The sequence below is a fragment of the Atta colombica genome, unplaced genomic scaffold (genome assembly GCF_001594045.1).
Source record: "Atta colombica isolate Treedump-2 unplaced genomic scaffold, Acol1.0 scaffold86, whole genome shotgun sequence".
NCBI classification, from domain to species: domain Eukaryota; kingdom Metazoa; phylum Arthropoda; class Insecta; order Hymenoptera; family Formicidae; genus Atta; species Atta colombica.
In genome coordinates, this window is record NW_017259579.1 from 16,786 (window position 1) to 23,256 (window position 6,471).

Genomic DNA, 6,471 nt, shown 5'->3' on the forward strand with positions numbered 1-6,471 from the left:
GTGAGTGAGTGAGTGAGTGAGTGACAGATAAAGAAGACATTTATTTTAGAATATAAAAATTTCAGCAGCGATTAAATTACACATACTTTAAAGTATTTACTTTAGTATATAGAGTTGGAAAAATACAAATAATCAGTTTGTACCAAGACATCTATAAATCCAAAATGCAAGTTCCAAAACTTTTGTTTCCTCAGTTATAAATATCATGACTCACTTCTCTAAATTCTTGAAATACGTTTTATATTTATGTTGTATTAATGCTTTTCTTGCTCAAATTGTAAAATTTTTCAGTATTAATTTGTTTCTCGATTGAACGAGCATGCTGGATTCATAAAATTAATATCTTTAAAGTATTTAGTTTCTTCATTAATGATATTATAAATCTCAAAATACGTTTATCGCTGTTCTTAAATTCATACATATCATAAACCGACACAAATATTCCTCTGATCTCAATAAGATCGACAATGTAATTTTGTAGAATTCTTATTTTCCTTGCTTACATTGTAACCAACAATGGATTTATATAACAAGAATATATATCTGCGAAATTGTTATTACCTTATTAATAATAGTTATTATTATTAATAACTTAGTTTTCTTCCTTTCTTTTAAAGCAATATGGCGTTTTTTGTGTAAGATCTATCCAGTTTAAGGCTAACTGAATAAAAATGAGAAAGAAATATAAAATATCATATTTATATTATTACACAAACAATTCAAATGTTTTAGCAGGTATACAAGTATGAAATGACGATTTGAAAAACAGATGGCGCACCAATGCAGTGTGAAGTACAAAGATTTAATATTATACATTTTATTGTAACATCAACAAGTGTCAAACGCGCAAAGTGATTTGATTGAAAAGTGTTTGCATAGTATTGCTGTGTTTAATATGACGAAATTTGTACCAAATAAGGAGCATTCGCGGACAGCATTAATTTTTTGTTTTCATTTGAATCATACCGATTACTTGGAGAAGCTTATGGTGAACAATTGCTCCATCGCAAAAAACGTGTGAACGATGGTTTCAGTGTTTCAAAATTAGAGATTCGATGTTGCAGACAAGGAACACGGAAAACCGCTCAAAAAGTACGAAAACGTGGAATTGCTGGATGAAAATGATTCACAAACACAAAAACAACTCGCAGAGCGATTGAGTCAACAAGCTGTTTCCAATCCTATGAGAGATGGAAAAGATTCAGAAAGTCGGCAGATGGGTGCCATATGAATTGAACGAGAGACAGATGGAGAGGCGCAAAAACACGTGAAATTTTGCACATATGTGAAATTTTGCTCGAACGATACAGAAGAAAGTCATTCTTGCATCGTATTGTTACTGGGGATAAAAAGTGGATTTTTTTGAGAATCTCAAGCGCAAAAAATCATGGGTAGACCCAGACCCACCATCCACCGCAAGACCGAATCGAAAAATTTGGCAGGAAGACGATGCTCTGTGTTTAGTGAGATCAGAAGGGTATGATCTATTATGTGAGCTATTGAAGCCTGGCGAAACGGTTAATATCAAACGCTATCAATCAACAACAATTGATCGATTTGAACCGTTCGCTGCTTAAAAAACGATCAGAATACCAAAAGAGGCAACACAAGGTCATTTTTCTCAATGACAATGCTTCATCACATACGGCAAAACCAGTTTGGGACACATTGGAAGCACTCAGCTGGGAAGTTCTACCTCATGCGGCTTACTCACCAGACTTGGCTCCTTCCAATTACCACTTGTTTGTATCGATGGGTCGCACGTGCTGAGTAGTACTTTGATTCGTACGAAGATGTGAAAAAATAACTCGATGAATGGTTCGCGGCAAAAAGGAAAGATTTTAACTGGCGTGTTATCCATAAATTGCCCGAAAGATGGGAAAAATGTGTAACTAACAATGGAGCATACTTTGAATAAATCTCTTTTTATCATTCTTCCGAATTTAACGTGTTTTTTTTTTGGGAAAAAAATCGTCATTTCATACTTGTACACCTGGTAATTATCTTCACTTAATATTGTTAAAGTAAAATATATAAATATTTAAAAAAATATATATAAGAGATTGATAATCATTTCAGTAGTATTTTTAAACTCCTCCAACTGTGTGTGATATTGAAACTATGTAGTTCTCGAATGCATTAACGTTATAAAGAACCACTTCAACTCTATATGCTGCAACCGCACTCACGAGCGCAACTTCGCCGTGCGTTCGCAGTTAATTCTCTCTCGACTCGGCACAGTTTCCGTCTTCACAACGAATCTTCGTTGAGCCTTATCAGAAACGCGACAGAAAACGTATCTTCACGACCTCTCCTAAGGGCCCTCAAGATCTCGAAAACAATAGTTGAGCGCCAGGCACGAGTCACTCTTTATCGGAATTAATCAGGAGGTTCTCTACGCGATTTTCTACAGAACTGCGAACGTCGACGGCTCTCGTAATCAACAGCTCAGTCTCGGAAATAGCAGAGGGGGCGGTTCATGGTCGAGGATAGAGGAGGAGCAAATAGACGGTGGCAATAAATCACATAATTATTAACAAGAAGAAATAACAAATATATTTAGTCAAGCTCCGACTCTCAGTGGTATTCGTTGGCAAAGTCACGACACAATACGCGATCGCAATGCGTTCTTATCATCTCGCACATGTCCTGATATGCTCTACACGAGGCGTATTAATTGCATTAACTCTCGACGGCACTCTCACGCCACTTAAGAATACTTTTCGCAAATCGCATGAGCAGTAGGCCGACGCTACGATAGCCGAGATACGAAATGATTGCGATCTTTCCGCGAACATGGCGTGACCTCGAACGACCTCACAAAATGCCGGAAATAGGCAGAGAACGTACAGCCATTACAATACAAAATTCTGATACAAAGTTAATCGGAACGCGACAAGACTTCACAAAATGACCAGGCTGTGGCTAAGGCGGACGCGGAAAGTAACTCTCCCGAAAATCTTACAATGAGTCGTTACGGGAAGCGGCGCGCTCAGACAATATCGCGCAAAACTCGATGTATGACAATACCGCGTGCCTCTCGAATACGGAAATTGATTTTACAAACTTGTTACGTTCGTCCCACCCCGCTAGTTCTCTCGTCAGGCTCTCTGTTCGCTCGCCATTGGACACTTGTAGCGTCCTGTGTCCTTCGTGCTCCTTTCTCGCTCGTCACAGTGCTGGGCGTTATCCTTCTGGGAGTATGCAGTGATCACTATCACCACGAGGGGACCTTATCACGCCTAATCGGTGCAAGGTCCTGCAAGCTCCGCAAATCGCGCGAGTCGTGTCACGCATCCTGCATCCTAGTACGAATTCGACTGGACCGCCTCGTTTTTTTTCCTTCGGCCGTCTCGGAAGCCCTCCCGGATCTCAGTTTCGCGGGAGACTCGCCTTTCGGTGTTCCCGTAATCGTTGTCTCCGCTTCCGATCTTGGGTGCCGACCTTTCCTGAGAGGGCTCCGCGAGTTCCGTCGTGGGGTCACATTTGAGCGTAGAGTGGCCATTCCCGGCCGCTGTCCTCGCGGCCCCGTCGCCATGCTTGTAATGTGTGGCGATAAAATATGTCTCGAATCAAAACAAAGACATCGAAATGCGAAGCGATGTCATCTGCGTACTACCCGTCCTGTAGGATGCTGGACGCCCCAACTAATCCATCCTCCATCTCTACTCCTTTTCCGATTCTTGGTCCCAGCCATCTTCTCTCTTCATTTATACTCGGTGAGATGACGCAAAATTCTCGAGGTCGCCAATTATCCTGCAAAACTCGTGATACGATAACACACGAAAAAAAAAACGATAAATCGCCGCAGAAAATCTGCGGGACGCGCAAACAAATACGAAATCGACGAAATAACGTATAAGAGTGATACATCCGCCTTCTAAAAAGTGGAAGGATTCAGGACGCTAAAGTTGCGCTGTTCGATTTTCCGACCCTTGTGACTGATGGAAAACGTTACAATGTGATATAAATGAAACTTTGGCTGCTTAAACTGAAATAGAAATAACGTTTCTGCTTAACCAAGAAGATAATCAATTTTTTTAGTTACCTTATTCCCTAAAGAAAAATAGTTTTTTAGATTACTAAAAAAATATGTTAACGTAATAAGAGTAATATCTTGTAAACGTTTTTATAACGTTTATTAAATGTTTATTAGATGACGTTTATTAAATAGTTTAAAAAACATCAAATTTTAAGCCATTCTTTCTGTGAAATTGATTTTTATTCTTCTAACAAAAAAATGTTAAATTTTAGAAAATTCGAGAGAGAAGTAATAGTTCAAAATATAATAATACGCTGCAGATTTTTAATTTCCAAGTAAATAATCGTTTAAATAAATGTTACTATAAATAAATCACTCAGAATAATTATTTCGAGCATTAATAAACATCTTTTTTTTTTAAATTAACCAATGAGCAGACTCTAGTAGCACAAATTATTGACGCAATATTGAGAAACAAATGTATAGCCAATATTAAAACTTGGATAACCAATATTGGTCCAACATTGTAAAGTAAATGCTTAGTCATATTTAACCAATATTGGGGGGATTCAATTTTTATCCAATATTTTATATTGGCTATACATTGTTTTTCCAATATTTCGTCAATATTGGGCGAAAATTAAATCTCCAATATTAGGCCAATATTGAAGATTCAATTTTTATCCAATGTTTTACATTGGCTGTACATATTTTGCTAATATTAGGAAATAATGTATAATCGATTAGAGATTAAGTGAGTGAAAACTCATTTACCTACGGGATTCGAACCTGGGATCTCTGGACTATGAGTTATGTGCTACATCATTTCTTCAATTGATAAATGTGTTATTTAATTGTACATATCTGTTATAAGTAATCTATCTAGATATGTAAATAAAACCGGAATTTTTTTATAGAAATACACGTTTATTGCATGAAAATGATAAAAAATATTTTATTCGAAGTATTGCCCATCGGTAGTTATACATTTTTTCCATCTGTTTTACAATTTGTGAATGCCACGTCAAAAAAATTGTTGCTCTTTTGAGCCAAACCAGTCATCTAGCCATTTTCGTACATCTTAGTAAGAAGTGAAGCGCTGCTGAACAAATGCGTGTCCCATCGATGCAAATAAGTGGTAAGTAATCGGACGGAGCCAAGTCTGATGAGCAAGCCGCATGCGAAAGTATTTCCCAAATGCCTCAATCGTTTCCTTGACCTTTGCTGTGTATGAAGCAAAATCACTTTGTGTTGTCTTTTTTGATATTCCGATCATTTTTCACACAAAGCTTGATTCAAATTGATCATTTGTTGTCGATAGCGTTCAGTATTAACGGTTTCGCCAGGTTTTAGCAGCTCATAATAGATCACACCTTTCTGATCCCACCAAACACAAAGCATTGTCTTTCATAGTGATTTGGCCTTGCAATCGATGTCGATGATTCGCCTGAAGTTACCCATGATCTTTTACGTTTAGGATTCTCAAAATATATCCACTTTTTATCACAATTCGATGGAGAAATGACTTTTTTTTGTACCTGGCGAGCAGCATTTCGCAAGTGATTTTTCGATTTTCCTGCTGTCTTTCATTCAGTTCATGTGGAACCCATTTTCCCATCTTTTGGATCTTTCCCATGGATTTCAAACGTATGGAGATGACTTCTCGTGTCACATTCAATTGATCCGCGAGTTGTTGTTAAGTTTGAGCGTCGTCATCCAACAATGCTTACAATTCTCTGTCTTCAAACTTTTATGGTGGTTTTCCACGTTCTTCGTTTCTCACGTCAAAATCGCCACTTTTGAATTTTTTAAACCACTCAAAGCACTGTGATTTACCAAGAGCATGCTCAGTATAAGCTTCGACAAGCATTCGATGCGATTCTGCAGCAGTTTTCTTCAAATGGTAAGAGAAAATCAATGCTGTCCACAAATCGTAGTTTCCAGGCACAAAATTCGACATGTTGAACGCTATTACAAACTATACTGTTGTATGAAACTTGTATTGTTGTGAGTTGAAAATCTTTGTCAGATGTCAGAACAAGAAAATGGAGTCAATGGCGCCGTCTGACGGCAACTACATTGACAGCTATGGCCTCTATTGGTAAATTCCGATTTAATATTTACATACCTATTCTTAGCGCAAATATTCTTTTCTACCTTTTTTTAAAAAAAGTAAGTTTTAAATAATTTTTCTTACATATTGAGGATATAAATAAAGATTTTCATCACAAAAAAAAACGATAGATAATTCGCTAAACATTCATGTATGTCATCTTCTTCGAGAATTGTCGCCTCGTACATTCTACACACATATATATATATATATATATATATATATATATATATATACCTTCTTTTATTTTATGTAACATCGTAAATTTTTTTCTTTCTTATGTTCGATAGAGAAACAAGTTTAGTGCAAATAATATCTAATAATAATGTGCTCTCAGAAAAAAATTCAATATACTTAATGTATACATATATCTAGC